We start from the raw sequence: 20,521 nt of genomic DNA, 5'->3' as shown, positions 1-20,521 counted from the left end.
CCGCAGGCCTGCCGAATAAATAAATTAATCGAACCAACGAACGGTCCATTAGCGCCACCACACTCCGATCCGGTGTGATCCAGTCCAGTGGCATCCTCCGGACGCCCTCCATTACCTGTCGTGCTCTGGCCCTATTCCGACAACTTCCTAACCACAGAAAGAATCGAGGGACAGTCGAGGGACGCACATTGAGTAATGATTCCACGCTTCTAAAACCACAAAGCGAGAGCGAATAAAAATGGTATCGACTTGAGGTTGCTCTTGCCTTGGAAAAGCGCACCAAGAACTCCACACCTCGCCGGAAAACCATAAGGCTGAGAGAGAGAGAGAGAGAGTATTGGAAACACTCTTTATGGTGGTTCCGAGGCGTTTTGCCATTACCTTTCCAGTTTTCCCGTTTATCCACGGTTCGTGTTTCGAATGGGTAAGGCTTCCTTCTGGCCATTTGCTGCCCAGCGTAACCTTCCCCGAGACGAGGGGAGTTTGCGTACTTTGTTTTCCCCCGGTTCCCGCTTCTTGTGCGCTGTGTAGTGGCGTGAATTATTTACCGTGGTTGAAATTATTGTCCCCTGACGGAAGCCACACCAGTAATCCTCTCTGGTGAAGCAAATTGCTTGAAATATGATGCCACTAATAAAAGTGTGCTCGGCGATGATTTGATGTCTGGAGCTACGCTTTTGGAGCCTGCCGAGTGGGCAGCAATTACGGTGCGTCAGACGAGGTGAGAGAAGGCGCTGGTGCATGCTAAAGAAGCGATAAAATGTTGATGAAATGCGATTCAGTGTGACCGCGATGCTCGGGGACGCTAGACACATTTGCAAATTATAGCTAAGGAGGTGCGCACCTATAAACGATAACAATTGGCGATTTTATTTCAGTTTTTTGGTTTGCGCTCTGGAAGTGTTACCAATAAAAGTGTAATTCATCAAAGTAGAACATAAAAAAATGTAAAAACGTAGTGAATAAAAGGTGACAGTTTGTTGAAAAGGTCAGAGAGTTTTTACGGTCCTTCCAATTTATCGTCAAGAAATTCTAGCATCACTTGTGGATGATTAATTCCACCCCAAACGGCAGTTAGGACGATCGAGATTGATGTCATAACTATCTCGAACGAGCTGCAACACTAACGAAGGGTAGTCTTTTAAGCCTGCTCAAACCAACAGTAACTTTTCACTAAAAGCGCACAATCACAATTTGATAGCGTTAAAGCCTCCCCCTCACTCGGCTAATCGATCGAAGAAGTTGGCTCGTGATTCATCGGGGTGCGTCTGTAACGCTGGTACGTTCCCAGCTGTGTGTGTGTTTTCTCCTCTCGTAAGAGGATCTACACTAAATGACAGCATGCCACCGGCAGCTAAACTGGACACCACCAGACACCTGCTACCCTGCCTGAGGACGTTGGTGGCGTTCGAGAAATATCCAACTTTGATGTGGGTTTTGCAGCTCACACAGCAAACAACGGCTTGGGGCTGCTGGAGTGCTGGCTGTCGCTTACAACAAGCCTGCTGTCAGCTGGGCTTCTCTCCGACCATTGCCGGTGTCTATCCTGCTCTACGATAGATCCGGGTGGAGTGCGGCAGTTCTTGATGACGTTCGCCCCATCGCGTGGTTCGATTAAAGTCACATTGCCCGAAGCACATCTTCTTCGCACACACACACACACAGAATCACACGGGCGGTGGTCACCCTTTGTTGGAAGCTCGTTTATCCACCACACCATCCCTGGTGTTCTGAGACGAGTAACAGAGACGCATCCGTTGGGTGAGCAAGCGAGCGAGCAAGATGTATAGGATTTCTTGCTCAAAACTCAAGAAAAGCGCAACGCAACCGTTCTGCGTCATCTGGTTCGGAGGATCGGGGAACCGAAACCGAGGTGCTCCAAGCGGGAAAACATGTTTGGTATTAAATAACTTGTTTACAGCAAACCGAGCAACAGCCCTCCAGCATCGGCAGCACCTCCGTATAACGCAGCCCTGCTCCGATGCTGACGAGTATAATGAGAAAGATTCATCTCTGCCGTTCTGAGTGCCACACGGCGCAAAAGCCTTCCAGACTTCATCGCAAACCTCATCACACCCAGTTGCCCCCCCCCCCCCCCCCCCCCCACCAATCTGTACGCCGGTGTCTTCCAGAGCACCGAAAAGCTATTAGTAGATGACCCCCTTTTCTACCGATGCCCGTTCCGGTTCGATGCGTATCAATTTAGCAACTTTGGTAGAACTCGTCGATGTTTTCCAACACATGAGGCAAGGGTGTACACGTACATCGATACACGACACGAGTGACGGAATTATTGATGGTAGTAATTGGGTTCGGGGTGTTGAGAATGTGCCTCGGTGTGCTTGTGGAGCTTTCACATTTCGAGTTCTAGCGTTTTCCTAGGGCAACACCCAGTAGCCCTCTGATTGTAGTTTGGAACTGTCAAAATGGTTTGTTGGGCTCGGGTGCGGGAAAGAAAAACAAAACGGGAAAATATCATTAATTATTTAACAGGCTCACACGTACAGATGGGACGTGTTTCTGTACATTGGATTTGAGTCGGATGATGACTTTTGAACAGAGCAAAAAAGTTAGGTTAAGTTAACGTTCGTCGAGAGAATCTAAACATCCCACCAATATTTATAGTGCTAATCGATGTAGACTTCATTTCTAGAGATCGTCATGCTTTCTAGAGTCCAAGAGATGAATTCTACAAAAAATGACTCCAATGCAGTATACTTTCTACCTATCCTGTGGTAAACGGTTTGCTCGCCCATCTAGGCCCAGGTTCGATACGGCCTGCTATCATCCTAATAGAACATGCCTCGCAGGACACACCTTCGATTACCGAAAGCGATAAATAATTCGACCCAGAAAACCGTGTCCACGAATAATGCACCCACGAGCGAGCGAGCGAGCTGGGGGAAACTCGGGAAATCTATTCCGATTTCACGCCTGTGATATCAAACTCCGCCACACTGACAGGCAGCAACAAATACATTCGCTCTGCCTCCCCCAAAAAGCACTGTCCTGTCAAAACAGATTTCACCGTTTCGTGTTGTTGTGGGGTGGGGTTTGATGTGACGGCGAAACGAAGAATGAATGCCAAAAAATCAAAGAAAATACATAAAGCCTTCCCCCCTCGGTTTATCTGACAACGCCAAAGGAAAAACCCCACCCGCGCGTGTTGTTGTAAGTAAATCTTTCTTTTCGCCCATCGCGATAAGGGACGAGCGAAGAAAATTTATGGCCCACTTTTTTCGCCGCACTTGTTTGGTGCAATGCGTCGTCCAACGCGCCGCAAGAAAGCTTCCACCAAAACCCCTACCGATCGTCGGATGCCGGACAGGGTTGATGGAAAAAAAAAACAAACCTGAAAGACGTATCGATACGGTGGATCGATGGTGGAAAAATCGGATAGGATGTGGCGCGTTTTCTTTCGTACGTTCCCCGGAGAGTGTGACGTTGTGCGTGCCAGGAAGTCGAAGTAAAAGGCAAGCTCAAATAGTGGAAGCGATGAGGTGGAAACCCAAAAAGGGGTGGGGCGTTTTCCTCAGGTTCAGCGCTTCCCCAAAATCAGCGACCCGGTCCAGCTCAAAGCTCAAATCGATCGATAAATGTCTATAAATTCGCACCAAAGTGAAAATAAAATCCCAACACCCTGAGTTTTCCCTGAGGGTGGTGGAAAACGTAAGAGGGTGGGAGGAAAAACGGGGAGCGGGGAGGATAAAGGAATGATAATTGAATAAATCAGCGGCATAAGCCCAGGAGACACACACGCGCGAGAAAAATGAGTAGCAAAAACATCCACAAACCACTTTTCGCGGGGTTTGCCGGTCCCGTTTCTCGCGGGTGGGTTAAAAATGTAAAATAGTATTACGATTCAATTAAACGTGAATTAAGTGAGACATTCATTACGCATTCAATTGGACGTGACTGATAGAATCTGTGTGCTCTGGCACGGTTGGAATGTTGGGTGGGACCAGTAAAACTCCGGTCGCCGAAACAGGGACATTGATTGATCGATCCTTCTGACCGATACAGATTCGATTTGCCTTAAAACACTCTTTACCGGAAGGGGTGGGGGGAACTCATATTTTCCTATGAAAAATTTGTAACGAGCCGGAAAATAAAAATGGGAATAAAATGGCACACAATTGTAGGTGCGGGAGTGCTCGAGTAGCTAATTATTATTTATGGGATTGTTTGGGGACTTTTTTCTTCATTATATGGTGTCATTGAGTCGCAGCATATTGTGGCTGTTTATTCCACAAATTTAAGCAGAACCAGGAAAATTATATTAATTAAATTTTCCAAAGGGATAAAAGTATTTTCTTCGATGGATGACTATATTTAAATGCACGATTGAGTAATTGCTATACACTCGTCTACCTTAATCCATTACAGACCTAGTAGCTCGTGGTCTATTAGTTGAGGTGGAAGATACAAGTTATGGAACATTGAAAAGATTTTTGCAATTTATTGTACTTCAAACTTTATTTCCTATTGTAGACCCCATTGAAGTGTGCCGAATCGTTCCCACTTCCCAATGCATGATGGATTGATCCAATTTTGCAACATTGCAACCTCCAAGAGGCGAGTTGTCCACAAAAGCACACCAGCGCGACTAGCTAACAACCATTAAAACAAGTGCCCTGGTCCGATGTTCTTCCCACATCAAAACCATTTAGAAACCCCGAAGCTAGCGAGTGAACTATGGTTCGAGCAATTCATTAGTTTCATTACAGCTCGGATGGAAAACTTCCCAAAATCTAATCTCAAGTGGGCCAAAAGAGCTCCATCATTCACCCGATGGCATTACTTCCTCATCCGCTCTCCATACTCCCTCCTCTCTCTTGCTAAGCGAAAGTTTTTGGTGACTTTCATTTCTAGCCCAGTTAGGAAAACTACACACGCCGGGGGGTGGATGACGTGCTGAAGTTCCGAAGGGCCTCTCGAAAGCCACCGCGGCGGCATCCCCAGAATCGGATGACGATTTCCATGACTTTTCCTCGAAATTTTGCCCCCCCCATCCAATCGGTGGAAAAACATTTACACTAGCAAACATGTTCACACCGAAAACGCGGGAAAACGCCAGCAAGATGGGGCGCCTGGTAGCACTCATCGCGGTGGCAAAACTGGAAGTAAAAGGGCTTCATTAAATTTGAATAATAATTCAAGCAGCATGCCACTACACCAGCCCGCTGGGGCGCGACTCCAAGGAGAGCTTACGTCGGATATTCTCAGGCGACGATGTAAGGGAAATCGTTTTCCCATTCCCGTGTGTAACTGTGGGCGGCTCAGCTTTTACGGGTGGGATTTTGATAACTTCACATGGGCCACTTCGTTTTACTACAGCGGGAGGACTTTAAACGAGAGAGAGAGAGAGAGAAGAAGATTGTTTCCCTTACATTTCCTTACAATACTACAACATTTCTTTCATATCCTCCCCATGGCGTGAGGACATGGCAAATGGGGAGCCAGGGGTAAGCCAACAGCGACGACAATCGGAACGCTTACAAGAGATTGTTCCGTGCCCTTTTGCGCTGGCCCGATTTGTCGACGAATGTTGGAAGAACTCGCTCGAGGGTGATTTCATTTAGTTTAATTTTCCAACCAGCCAACCAAATGGCTTTGCGGCTGGGAGGGTGACCCGCGGGTGGCATTTGCCATCGGAACATTGGAGCGGTATGTAGTAGTAGTAGTAGTCGAGCATGATTGAGCATTTGGAACAGAGTGGAACACTTGGCAACAGTACCACGAGCTCGATTAGTTTATTCAAGAATGCTCGGTTGGGTCGTACAGATCCCGTCTGGGAGGGATTCATTGAATTCTTCAAGGAGTCGAAGTGAGTGAGAGAGAGCGAGCGAGTGAAAAAACATCTTTTCAATCAGGCTACAACTATTGACCATAGTTTTTATTAATGAAGGTTGCTTATTTAGTGTCCTTGTCTAAGCTCGGATCTAACCACAATCGTTTTCCGGTGTTGATGTGTTCAGAAAGACCCAGCTGTTTTCTTCCAAGAACTTAACCACAATATAATTCTTATGTGATCCTTTGCTTTCGAGAGAAGTTCTTCTGAATTGCAAGATTAATTTTATGAATATTTCTTACATTCAAGTCTCTGTTTGTCACTCTGAAGTTCTTGACACTCTTCCAACAACAAAGTAATAGCCGATTGAAGATCTCCAGAATTTCAAAGGTCTATTTAATTTCGGAGGCTCAATTCTGACATCTTGTGATACTCTCTTTAAGATTTTTTCAAAAATTATTCTGACCGCTTAAACTTAAATATTCGGTCTCCAGAATCTGGATTCAGGAAATTCTTGGAAGTCCTTAAGCTACACTAAAATACTTCAATTAAAACACAACCCCTTTTAAAGCTCATTTCTAGAGTCGTCTCAATTCTACCTGTCCCTTCTAAACTCCACCAAGATAAAGAAACGTTGTCGCCCCATCCCGCTCTGCGAATTGTCATTTAAATTTTCAATTCAATGCTGTCCACACTTCGCTGGGTGCATCATAAAAAAGATAAACTCATTGCGATCCGGCGTACGGCGTTTTCACCCTCCGCAATCAGTCGGCAGCCCCAACCACCGAGGGCCGAGGTTTCAAAATTTATGCACGGAACAGATTCAAGGATGAAGTTAAAAAACGACAGCCCAGCGAATATTACATGGAGCATGGCGTTTAAAGCAATTTGCCAAATGAATAGGACACAATTTGGAGCTAAATCTGACACTTAAATTGAAACCGACCGACTGGAGTCGTACAAATCCTAACTGAATTATGTAAAGCGCTGGATTCGGAACGCTTGGCGCGTAATTATATCGTTTGCTCCGGTGGTTGATAGTACAGAGAGATAGTTGAGCCTCGAATCTGTAAGTTTTGGAGCTTTTCCAACATTATGTATAATTCCCTCCCCCAAAAAAAGCGTTCAATTGCAGTTCTAAGTTTGGCGCACCTTCCACACCAAAGAGCACACCAATAATGTTGGTGCCGGGTTTCTTTGTACTTTCCAGTCACGAAGTCACCGGCGATGGTGGTTCGTTGAAAAATGACTCATTAAAAACTTCCTCTAGCTCACTGGAACGCACATAGTTCCGGGCGGAGCGGAGCCTGTCATGTGCTCCAATTTTTTTTAATTTTCTACTGAAAAATGGTCCCCATCATCTCTCGCCCCACCGTCTTGCCAACCGCTCGATGTCACCGCTCTTGTGTCCGTTTGCGCAATTTTCTTGTCATCGAACTGTCCCTCTCCTCAGCCGTCCCGGGAAGACGCAGCTGCTGCTAGACAATGGTTCCACATCCACAACCGCTCGCAAGACGACACCCATAAAACATGACAGATGGCGAATTATGGAAAGAACTTTGCGCGGTAAGCATGACAGATCGACGGCGCAGGCCATCGGAGATGATTTCGGGTTCCGCCTACGATCATCATGTTTTGGTGGATGTTTTTGCTTTTGCCCATTTTTTTTTCCTCGTTCTCTTCCTATCGCTCGACACGCGTAAACCTTATCGTCACGTGGAGGGTGCCTTATGAGTTCGTTATTATTTTTTTCCCGCCAGCAGAACAGAACACCTAAGACGCTTCCAGTGCTTCTCCAATGTTTCTCGGTTTTTTCTTTCTTTTTTGCAGGACTCTGGATAACATCAGTCATCACGTCCGGGCCGTCCGCGGAGGCATAAAAGCTTGCCCGGCGTCACAGTCGGCGTCAGCCATACTCCCCAGCAAGCTCCCAACAGCTGGCACCTTCACGTGCGCACGAGGACGGAGATAGAGATAATTAATCTAAATACATAATGTTTGGACGATTTTGTTCTGGTCCTCAGTAACGACGCACTTTTGTCAACCACGGCACCTTCACGGCGCGTCAAGCAATAAGGTGTTGTGTGGCCCTGCGTATATATGCCTAACCGTGCCGACCTTTTTTTAAGATATGCAGGGCGTAAAAAATGGCACATTAAATCATCCTTCGCGTTACCGTCCCCGGTCGCGAGTCTTTAAACATTAGGTAACATTAGGCTATTCACGTTCAACACCGGGCCACCGCGAGATGGTGCAGCGCACGGGAATTTCACTCACTTAATCTCGGTGGTGTTTTCCTGAGGTGAGGTCCTCCCCCACTTCCACCGGCGAGTAATATGATGTAGGAAAAAAAGGGAAGACCTCATTCTAGGCTACAAATCAAGATCCAACGCAAGAGATCAGATGAATGTCTCGCCGAGGCTCTAAAAAGATGACAGCTAAATGTACGCCCAGCAAAAAAAAAAATTGCACGCCCTTACCATAAGCAAAGGAAACCATAAGCCAGAACCTGTAATGTCTCGGGAATCGTTTCGGGAAAAACGTGTTTGATATTGCGCCAGCGCGTCAAAAAGAGCAGTGTGAAAGAAGTTCTTGTGCGCAAAAATAAAACACGACGGAAAACCCCTTTTGAAAGCTTCGAGAGACACTTCTCGGCCGGTTAAGGGACCGGGGGTCGGGGGAATCGGGGAACGCGCAGGAAGCGTTGCGAGAGACTTGTCAACCACTTCTTGGTGGGCTCTTAAGCGTTTGCCTCGTTTCGCTACGGTCAGCGCACATCGAAGACGTTGGCTTTTTCACCTTGAGGAGGGGAGGGAGGCGCCATGCGGAAGAACGTCGGGCGGGCGTTGGAAAAATAAGCTACTTAAGGTACGGTTGGTTACCGGTAGAAGATTCATGCCTTGGTAAGTGCTTTTTTATCCCTTACGGAAGGCGATTTCTACCGCGCACGCATCTGCAACCACTCTGCTGCTCTGACGTTCTGGCAGGTTCTGGCCGAATTTTCTTCAAATCAGTTGGGAAAAACGACTTCCAGAAAAAGAAAGCCAACACCGGAGAGACGTGGAACCCACATTTATGTGCCACGTGTGTCCACAACCGTTGGTTGGTTGGTGGGATGTCCTGAGTCTTAGTCCATTATGAATGCTCTTCGGATTGGGTGGATTAACCTAGCAAAAAACAACACCCCCGAAAGAATCATAAATCGCCTGCTCGACCGCCCGCCACCCGTCACTCTATGGCTCGCTATGCTTCATTAGTGTGGAGAATAACTTCACTGTTTCTTTTGAACTGCTGTGAGTTTGTATATGACCCCTCTCGGGTTCCGCCTGTTTGCTGATCACTGTTTTACCGCGTTCAATGTTGTCCAACTGGGGCGCCGGTTGAAACGTCAGTTGATTGGATTGAGGAACTTACCTAATAATAGACAGAGAGAGAGAGAGAGAGAGAGAGAGAGAGAGAAGAAAAATGAGAATCAATATTTGTTGTAGGAACAAGCTGGGAAGGTATGCCCGCGGACGAACATGGAACCATACACAAAATGTAATCAAAACATAATGTTATATTTGATGACACACTCGGCAGAGCGTCCCGTCGGCTTCCCGTACGAGTGATTCGGGAATCACATTAGATGGATTAGATCTGTGTGTAATAGTCGCACACAAAACGGAGGCAGAAAACACGATTTTTGTGACCTCATTCCGGAGCAGCCGACACGACAACGGATTGCGAGCAGCAGCAGCCGCGAAATCTTTGCCACAGCTGACATCACGCCATATGACGACGAACGGGCGGTGACAGAACGACGACTCCAGAAGATCACTGCCAGTGGAATCGTTTCTCGATTCCAGGGATGTACACGCACGCGACTCGAGAACCCGACGAGCTCGTGATTGTGTCGACAAAAATTGGAATAAAAAAAAATGGCAAGACGCAGCGTGCAGAAGGAACCGAAATAAAAAGGTCACGCTTCGTTAACTCTCCAGCATCCACATGCTCCGAGACTCTGCACGGTGTGCTACGGCTGTACGTCAGCCGGCGATGAAGTTGCATGAAGCGACCACGTACATCAAATCTACGTTCGGGGCATTCTTTCGAAGTAGGCAGAGAGAGAGAGAAAGTGCGCCAGATGAGGTTAAAATCAACATCTGCAATAAGTTCGGGAAGCAGCGCTGTGGTTTTGTTCGCTATTCCTCGCGTGTCGATTGTGTTTGGTTAGGAAAGCTCCCACCGGTGGTCCCAGCGGTTGAAGCTAATGCTGATGACACTACTGCCAGCTGCTGCGCTTAAAACGCGTAGCTCATGAATCATCTTTCCCCCGGCGCGAAAAAAAAAGCGGCAGCATGAATTTGAAATCATCATAAATGTCACGCCACAGCATCAGAAACCCGGAACACCCGGATGAGGTGATGCGTTGTGGAGCACTGGCATCATCTCTCCAACAAACTGGAGTTTGTAGTAGGTTAAAAAAAATCTCTCCCCTGTTTTTTACACTCGTGTGAGCTTTTTTTTCAAGTGTCTAAAATTTATAATATATTCGCAAACATGTAAAGTATACCTTCGCATAACTCTTGACGGTGCTGACCCTGACAGGTGTCAACCAGAGCTCCACGCGCGCGCTGCTACTGTCAAGTGAAAGGAAGCCTTCCGGATATTTAAAGCCATCCGACAGTTCGTCAACACAACCGGAAGCTTGTTTACGACCGGTATGAAAGGGCCCACGAAAAACGACGCACACAGACACACACTTGACTCTTGGCTGCTGCTGCAGAAGACATCTTTAGCGCGTTCCAGGTTCTCCTAACGACCATTCTTCACAGAATGATATACAATGTGAGGCTTTTTTTTTTGGTGTCGAACGAGCCCGATTTCACGAATGAAAAATCAAACGATTCTTAATGTTCTACTTGCTAGGTTGGTGGAGAAAAAAACCCAACACACCAAACAACAGAACAACAGCTCAGTGTATCTCTCGGTTCGTACCGTTAAAGGGAAGCCTTATAAATGTTAAAATGCGTCGCTGAAGAACAACGAAGAAGACATTTTACAACTTTTGGAGCTGTATGTCTTCGATCTGACTTCGTAAAAATGGTGTGTGTATTGATGGCACTAGAAGCAGTAGTACAAGGCGCATCATGCCTTTTCACCGTCAATTCGTCGGAACAATTCTGCGAACAAATCTTCATCGGGTGATTGAATCTCGATGATGTTTTCTCAGCAGAGGAGGCTTCAAGTTGTTCCAGGTGTTGCAGAAACGCTGTCATTGCAACAATCCAGATGTTTTCACTGGAAGGAAAAACATGGAAGAGAGTCTGAGCGCAATCCGGTTCGCAGATTCGCCAGCTGTCAAATTTTTAAGCTAAGACATTCCACATTCGACTACAGCTCTATCCAGACGACTTCAGATGCTCTACCAATGCAATTAATTAGACATTAATAAGACGCCATCTTCCAATAGGACTTGCTCGTTACAGCATTCCAAGCCTACAGAGATCTAATTATCTGCAAGAGTCTCTCATTTCATTAGGCTTTTTTTATGGCCCGGATCCTTAAATTCTAGCTATCACCATCATTCCTGATCATAAACATTTTCACTGCCGCACACCATTGTTATCGATCGCTTTCACGGGAGAAGGGACTACCAGCGCCAGTGTAATTACTACCGTGAAACTAGATAGCGGAGTGCGGGTCCATTTGTCTCAGTCTGCCCCACCGTTCCACCGACTCTCGATCAATTACCAGCACTCATTTCTCTTCCAGATGTGAAAATTTACCATCGACCACAGGCCACAATATTTACTGCCTTTTCATCCTGCTCTCGTTCGTGCATTGGCTTTTAGTAGGTGGGATGGGCGTCTAGCCGGTGGTGCACGAAACCCGACGTCATGGCCAGTAATTTGCTCCACTTCCACACTGCACACCCAGCTGAGGTTACACACTCCTGGGTGCAGGGTAAAGCCTAACGCTACCGAAACGGAAGAAACGCCAGAATCGAAAGAAACTCACTGAACCGTTGCAATTTCTTCCAAACCGCGCTTGCACACACACACACGGGGTCCATATTTCACGCGAACGAACGAAACCACCCCAATAAAACGCAGCACATTCGACATTGAACCCTCGAGGGCTCCAGAGATGCAGTGGAATTTATCACAGCCGAGAAAGGTACAACAATAAAACAAGCACTATCTAGCCGGCCGGCCATCCCTTAACGATAGTTAAAAGTGCAATCGAATGCATCGCTTTCCTATTTTTCACGGAACCTTTGCTAACCTTCCCGGCCGACCCATCGCAGTTCGGCTGTTGCCTCTCCGCACCAATGATGGTAGTAATTAACGAATTCGATGGAAAGAAATTAAGCGAAAGGCTCTCCCATTCGAGAAAGGCGGGGGGCTTTCGAATCGAAGTCGCCCAATGCAGTCCTCCTCGGTAACTGCTCGCTCCAAAAGGAAATAGCTTAAATTAATGTGCAAACTACTTCTGCCCGCCCGGTTCCAAGTGCCGAGGAAAGCTTTCGTCCGAGGCAACGGAAAACCAATTTCAATACCTGCAATTTACGAGCAACCTTTTCGGGAGGCATCGAGACGGCGGTTTGCGAAATGGCGTCCCACGTCAATGGAAGGAACTTGAGGAACCATTCCTAAGATCTCTTCTAGATTTTTTGCGAACCAGAAAGAAAGCCTCACAACATAATGGCACAAACGAAGGCCCTGCTGCTGCTTCCGGTCGCAGGACAAAAGTGGTAAATTAAAAATAGAAAGCCAGGCCTCACGGTTCAGCTGATTCCTTGCCACTGCCTCCTCTTTTGACGTTTGGCGTGGGTTAGGGTGAATGAGCATTTGACGGCTGGCGAAACTTAATTAGCAGAACGCGAAAGTTGACCCTTTTCCCCTGGCGGTGGTTCTTGGAATTAGCAAGCCTTCCGCGTCTTCCTGCTCTTAGCGTGTGCTGTTCAAGATAACGAATCGAACCGGAGATCAAACACAATGCAACTACCACTGGATGTCATTACAGGGGTGAGGACTCTGAGTGACTTCTGCTGCTGATGATGACGGGTTTGCTCGAGTGATTTACATAATCAGTACACATCAAAATCACTTCCATAGACCTCCTCCAACAGTTTATCCGGATAGGTTCGCTCATGCACTATTGCACCATTTCTAAAGATGTCCAGATCTCTATTCAACATCACGCGCATCGGCCAGCTCTACTCAAATCGGAGTGTATTGGCCGAGACGCACACACACAACCGTTTCTCGCTTGGAATTGACACCCCCTTTTGTGGTTGTGGGCTTTCTTCCGTGCCGAGGGAACTGCACAGTCTGTACGCTCCCAAGCGATCCCCATCTTGGCGCTGGGAAGTAGAAGGTGCTATTAAACTGTCGAATTCGGTACACGCAAAACCAATTACGGGCAGAAGGTATTTCACGCGCGTGGAACAAATTCCTCACCAACACACATATTCACACCAAGAGAGACTTATTCACCTTAGATGGTAGAATTACGGGGCTCTCTGACTCACGACCGGATAGAACCGGAAAGTGGACATACCACACTCCCAAGGTTGGTTGGTTGAGTTCGTGATTTATGGTCAGCAGCAGCAGCAGAATAGGAAAGCCCTTTGCTGCAATCGACCACACACGCGAGCGCTTCCTTCAGAGCGACTTCTAACGAGGTGAAGCCATAAAGTGAACGAACGGATAGCTTCAAGTGCTGCGAAAGGTAAACGAGAGCGCTATCGAATCGAATCCGCGAATTACATCCTCAACACGCTGGCTGGCTTTAATGAATGTAATCAATGCTCCCGGAGGGGGGGCTCGTCGATAGCTGAAAGTGGTCAACATCGAGATTGTTTGTCGTCGGAGTGGCTTTCGGGAAATGATCATATTAAACGAGTTCGAAGGCTTTTTTTTTAAATTTTATGTGCATCGATTCAGGTAATTGATTTAATGTGTGAGAGTCGCTGTCGTTCCGATACCATCTCTTCGTTGGATAATTTGTGGACTTTATGCATAAAAAGCGAAGTTTTCTTTCTCAGCCGACCACAAACACCGATAGTTTATCAAAGTCGTTCGAAGATTGCAGAGCATAGATATACAAGTGCTGCTTGACCGTTGCATTGTAAAATTCATAAAAGATGAGTACGAGGTTTGATAGTGTAACGCATTACAATCGCTGATGGAAGATAGTATTCTGGGAAAAAGGTGTTGTCTAATCGAGCACCCGATACATGATTCCGATAGTGTCGTCTTACGGCATGAGCTAAAGCAAATTTGAGGTTATGATTTCGATTGTTAATTCTGCCGGTTGGACCTATGGCGCCGGTGACTTTAATTGCTTCTTTATCGTAATTGAAACACTGAGACCTTAGATAGTATCAAGCGATACCACCTCAGATCTACTCGCTTTGCGGCAAATTTATCGCCTGACCACAAAAGCTGGACCGCAAGACAGGGCTGGCTTGGGAGAGATGATCACGCATCGAAATGAAAAGCATTTGCTGGAGAGACATCTTAGAGCTGGGAGTTGCCTATCTCCACTGCACCGTGGCTGTGTTCGCAGGCGGACGTTTTACATTTCCATCAATAACCTCCCCCCGGTTGCAGCAGTTCGAATCGCTCTCGGAACCTTTCAGGGAACGCAAAAAAAAGACGGGCGATCCATTGAAATGTCTTGCCGGTCCTCGGTCTCAAGTGACTTGGAACGAACCGGATTCTAGACCACAGACGAAGCCGAACGGAATCGATGAAGGGAATCCGGACACAGACCGGGAGCGGTTTCTTTTCCCCCATGAGGGACTGTGGAGACATCATGTGCTAAGATCATTAACAATGTGCACGCATGTGTGTGTGTGTGAGAGATGAGGGAACTGTGGTTTGATGAGAGTTAGGCTGGTTTAATATCCCGGCGGATGGTTTAATATCCCGGCGAAATATATTCACACTCGTGCCACACATTTCCAAAACCCCGAACTTCTGCTCCATCTTTTCAATCGCATTTGTGCGGAAATGGCGCGCCATCTTGGACCGAGACCAAAACTGGAGACTGACAGGAGTGCGTGTGGCTGGGATCTCTCCCCCCCCCCTCCCCCGCCCCCCGGAGCTTCCGCGGGGGCCCCAAATTCCCCGAAAAAACCTTGCCAACCAAACGACAATAGCAACGACACGAAAGAAGATTAATCTTCCGCCGTGGCCGAAGGTCTACCCGCGTGAGGGAACAAATGAATTGTTGGATCGACGAGCAAAAAAAAAAATAGATCATAGAACGACTAGGCCCGGCAGGAAGTGTGCACACCACTAACGAAACGAGAAGAAGAAGATGTAGGAGAAAAAGCTCCAGAATTCGTCTTTTTCGAGGTTTTATTTCATTCTGGGAGGTTTTTTTTTTTTTTGTTGTTTGCTCCTTCCGTTTCTTGCTTTCTGTTACTTCAAATCCATCTCTAATCACCCCGGGGACCGTTTTTCATCGTTTTGTGCTTCGGCACACTACAAGAAGAAGGTTGACTACCCTGCGCCAGAGATGCTGGCATCAAAGAGTGGAGGTGTAGGAACCCCACGGTAAAGGAAAAGACCCGACCGTGAAACGAAGAGACAGACAGAAGTTGGGATTTCCTTCATTACATGATGACGTTATATGTTCCTTCGATTCTTGGTTAGTTTTTTTGTTCGCGTAAGGTCTTTCCATCCACAACACTGTGCCAAAAATGCCTCTTCCCCTGCTGGCAGTTCCCCGTCGAAGGCTCATTTGATGGGACTCCACCCAACCGAAACAGACAGACACCGGCTACAAAAGCTCCCCACGGACCGTGACTGGTAAATCTTAAGACGATTGCGATTATTTCGCACTCGTGTTACTACTGTGCGCGCGCGCGTGTGTGTGGTTAGCAAAGAGGAAGTGACATCAGGAACATCATGGATGCTCCCATGTGAGTTGTTAGAACGATTCTATGTGTATGGGGGAGTGGGTCGATGTATTTTCCCACAAGATACAAGGTCAATTGAGGATTGTATCGGTCGGGCAGTTTGACATTTCCTGATGGACAGAAATTTGCCAAATGTGTTTTTTTTTTTTGGTTGACTGTTTCCTATGCGAAATGAGTTATGCGATTTTGCAGCAACTGACAGCTCGGATTCTGCTAAGCAGCTTTTCGGGGGGTGGATAATTCTCTTTAAATTACTTCGATCAAGAAAAGCTTCAAATACGTTCCTCCGTATCAAATTAGCTCTGGAAGTTCCATTGAAATTAGAAAACCTCGCATGACAGTTCCTCTGTCACGCGCCAGCTAATCCACGGGTCCATTTCTTGGAGCGCTCCTTTACATTAACGGAAAGACTGGCTCGTTCACAAACGCAGACCCTTTACGACAGATTATCCAGAACTCCATCTATTGCGGCACATCTGTAAAATTCATTACGAGGCACGCGATGGACCTAATGCCGGACGGACCGCTCCGTTTCTTGTAGAGGAAGCTGGAGCGTCGTGATAGCCTCAAATAAATATCGTCAGAAATAGGCATTTATATGTGATTCTGAGCCTAGATAAGGATGATTTCTATTTCAAAGAATCATCTTTTGGCTCATGATATTGGTTTAGATAACTTCTGCCAAGCTCTGTAAACCTCATTTAAATGAAGATGCTTTAGGTCATTTTAAAACTTTGAACTTCAAGCATCCTAGGTCAAGAATATCAAACCGTTAGATATAGACGAAGAAGGATATTGATAGCAATTGAAATACCAATTTAGGTACTCTTCGCTCATATATTTTATTAATCCTCACCAGTAATTCCTCGAAGAATTCCCACATAGTTTATAAAACTCAATTCAGAGATCTCCCATTTTAAAAAAAATCTTCTCTAAATCGGAAATAAATTATTGCAGGGAATAATTTGGCCCCCAGGTCCCATAAACATCGCACCGACCAATCGAACCGATCGTCTTGTGGGACCAGCGGCTCGTGGATCAACCATTTCCGTGCGGGATCATCAGACATCCGCACGATGACGGATGTAATTTAATTTCGATGAATAAATAGTCGTTGATTATACACCGGGGAGGGTCTCATTCATCGGCGAACGGAACGCGCGCCACGCGGGTTGCACACAATTCTTTGACTACATACTTCACACTGTGCGTTTGACAGATGTCAGAAAAATGAAACAAATCACCAACATAAAGTTGAAGTTTGCTTCTCTTGGTGGGTTGTAAAACAGAGATGTACAAGAAGGAAACTGCAACATAGGCGTATTGCCACATACTTTTTTCTGTCCGCCGGATCACATTAATTTGCATCAATTCATTAAAAATGTACCGGCTACAGCTTCACCACACACACAGTATGGGTGTGACCCGTACTTAACCACAAATATGCTCGTTTTCAGCAAACGCATAAGGTTTTTTGTGTCGAATCGCGCGCACACAGCGTGTGTGTGTGTTTAATATTTATGAAAGGAAAGCGATTCCAAGCGATATGTATTTCACACCAGAAGGAAGAGGGAAAAAAAAGCAACATAAAACACGCTTCAATAGTGTTAACAGTGACGCGCGGCTTTTAATGATCCATCTTCGAGGGTGACTGTTCGGTGGCCGGAACATCGGAAATGGAAATGTTGCAGAGTAATTAAAAAATAAAACAAACCATTAAACAGATGAACTATCAACTGATAAATTATTTGATGTTCCGGTCTCCTCTCTCACACTATCTGCGTGGGGCCTCAATGCAATTGCTGACGAGGAGGAAAAGCTCAGAGACACCACAAGAGTGATAGCCATTAACATAACGCCATTATCATAACGTGGAAACGTTGCGCAGAGAGACACAAGAATTGTAACGCCCGAAGTTCAATGCCATCAATTATGGATGCAATTTCTGATGCACTAGCAAAGGGAAGACACCATACCACCATCGCATCTCGATTCATTGTGTGTTCAGGACCACCTTCAGACTGATTTGTCTGGAACTGATTCCAGCTCGACTAACTCGTTTCTCTACATATCTCTCTCTCTCTCTGTCTCTGTATGCAAATTTTGCTTTGCACATAATTTTGCAAGAACTCCAAGCACAAACCCAATCCCACACGAACGCCTCTCTCCGTCTCTGCTGACCACCGTTAAGATGTCAACTCTAATTCCGTTATGCTGTCTCGTCTTCAGGGTGTCAACTGCGTGAAGCAGTTTTGATGCCACTTCTTCAACACAATCAATTGTACACCTGTCACTTGCGGTTGTCAGCCGTCAGAAGCGTGACCAGTAAGTTCTCGCCGCAAAGTGGGCATTGGTTGTGTTTTTAATTAGAACCTTTACGGACGACATGTTCAACGAAGATTGCAGATCAACGAACTTTTTCCCGTCCGATAGCTTTATCTGCATGTGAAAACAAATCGCAAGTACACACATTCTGGAGCACACTTTAAGACTGTCCAGAAACTTCAAACTACACGGCTGACGGAAGCTTTTAATTGTAGTTTGCTTCTCCTGCTCGCACATTCTAACGTGCCCAAAAACGTTGGAGACCTTAGAAAATGGACTGCGTTTCTTAATTACACAACCGGACCACGGGACCAGCGGAACATGGGATCCAGACACTATGCGAGACCCACCAACCGGATGTGCTTGACTAGCTGTGCATGGCGCATTTGCAAACAGGGTGACGATGCAAGGGACCTGCTGCTGCTGCTGAAGAGGCAGCGGGCTAAAGTTTAAACGATCTGATGTTGATTATTAGCGATGAACCGAGTGCCGGCCCTGATGAGCACTGAGACAACACACGCAGAGCGCAGTGCGTCTTTCGGTCCAGTGAACATTTTTGAGGATTTCCGTTCCATGCTTCTTGGTCTCTCTTTAGCTCTCGATCGTAAATGTGAGCTGGTTTTAAATCAATGCCTCGCTAGTGGAAGCAACTGGGAAAATGCATTCGACCAGAACGTGTGCACGGACTTGCTACGGTTGCGTATGTTGTTCCAGACGATGCAATCGATTACTCTGCTTGACTAGTGGATAACATTCAGCCTGAAGTTCAACAAAACACGAGTCTTGTTATTGGAGACTCAATCAGTAAAGCAATTTAAAGTCTAGCTTACAGCTCTCCAGAGATCTATTAGGTGATGCTTACTCTTAGCAGAAGTATCTTTCCGGCTGTTTGGCGAACACGGGCAGTCGGGCTACAGGCTCTCGGGGACAAATGCTGCGTCGTACGGCAAACGGCTACCGGTACTTGCGCTGGAACTGTAAGCCTCCAGAGGGAAACGCTGCTACTTGCACACTACCGAAACCACTACACCACACGAAAAACCGGATGCTTGAATGGTTGGGTGTGTGTGTGTGTGTGGTTCAGCAATTCCTTCTTTTCTTTCCCTCTCTTTGCTTCGTTCTGCTTAACAACCTGCTTTCAAACAATGTTGCCGGTATGCGGGAGGAACTTTTCTATTTCCCACAAATATATGAGCTCTCGCACTCTCTCTCACACACACGCACATTCACCAATACACGCCCGCACACCTACACCAAAATGCACGCACACGTTACACCGGAGCACACAAACACTGGCACCACAATGGGCACACAACAACACGTACACCACGTACGAGGAAACACCGGCAAAACGGAAATGGGACCTGCTTCGTTTGCCTCACAACGCACACAACTTCCGGTTGCTGTGGGGTGATTTCTTAACCGAAATTTTCAACCCCTTCTAAACTGCTGTTGGAACATTTCGGAGGAGGGCGCAAGAGGGGCGAAAGAAAAAGAGACGTAAGAAAAGAAACGTAGCCAGAATACAGGAGCTACAGGATATTTAACATGCATTTAACGTTTCAATTCTTGAAGCACAACATAATATCACACATTCAATAAAACACTCAATCTCTGTTATCACACTTTTCCTTCTGCCCTTTTTTCACGCTGTGTATCTAACGCGTGGCATCACACACGTGAAATTGTGAAGGTGATGGTGGTTCACATGCACAGGACAGGCGGATGCACTTTCGGTTCAACGTTGGCAAATAATGCTTCTTCTCCACCGGTAAAACTTAGACCATGTAGCAGACACACACGCGAGAAGAAAACGCTGCTCGAAAGCGGAATGGCGTTTGCACACGTACATACAGAGAAGACTCGCGTGAGAAACACTGGCGGAGGCAGCATTTGAAAATGGAGAAAAAGAAAATCCAAAGAGAGAAGGGGGGAGAGAGAGAGAGAGAGACGGGAAGAGATATTCCGAAAAAAGATGTGGGAAAGGAATGTCCAGTACGGAGATCAGTGCCAGACAAATGTATTAATCGTCACTTCCGGAGTATGTACACAGCAATGCCGGACACCGGTCACATCACACACACACACACATACACTTGCATCACAAACACTGGCACATTCGAAAAGTGCAGCCAAGAATGCACCGGAAAATCTAATTAATTCTAGAGCCGCAGTACTGCTTGGTCCTATCGCACGTCTAATCGATTGTGGCCTCAGGAATTCTTCAACTTTAACTTCAACAACTTCTAGATGAGAACGGCTAACCTTGCAACACCTTAGCACGCTTTGCTGCCACGTTGATGTGATTTGTGAGCAAAAACAAGCGAAAAACCCCTCCCCGTCACTTGGTTGGTTGGTGCACGGAAAAAAACACACGTAGACTTTGGAGAGTTTGCCGACCGGTAAGACGTCCACTGTAAGACTGTCTGACGTACTCAGCAAGAGCCTATTTTGCCACACTGGCTGCACGACGACGGTGGTCTGTG

General features: G+C 46.5%; 1 protein-coding gene across 20 annotated transcripts in view; it reads right to left on the bottom strand.

The window, feature by feature from the left end:
• LOC118513057 (protein alan shepard) overlaps positions 1 to 20,521 on the bottom strand; it is a 191,341-nt gene that overhangs the window by 94,198 nt on the left and 76,622 nt on the right. For 5 of the 20 annotated variants that reach the window (XM_036058394.1, XM_036058395.1, XM_036058405.1 and 2 more), the window contains exon 2: positions 18,898 to 19,484. The exons of 10 other annotated variants lie outside the window; for them this stretch is intronic. The gene's annotated coding sequence lies outside the window, so the exon portion shown is untranslated. Of the gene's footprint in view, positions 1 to 18,897; positions 19,485 to 20,300; positions 20,455 to 20,521 lie in introns of those variants that run through there. 5 more of the 20 variants (XM_036058396.1, XM_036058397.1, XM_036058403.1 and 2 more) reach the window with 2 other exon arrangements.

Source organism: Anopheles stephensi, chromosome 3 (genome assembly GCF_013141755.1).
Source record: "Anopheles stephensi strain Indian chromosome 3, UCI_ANSTEP_V1.0, whole genome shotgun sequence".
In the NCBI taxonomy this organism is placed as follows: domain Eukaryota; kingdom Metazoa; phylum Arthropoda; class Insecta; order Diptera; family Culicidae; genus Anopheles; species Anopheles stephensi.
The sequence above is the reverse complement of the archived record's forward strand: the minus strand, read 5'-3'. Positions and strand labels throughout refer to the sequence as shown.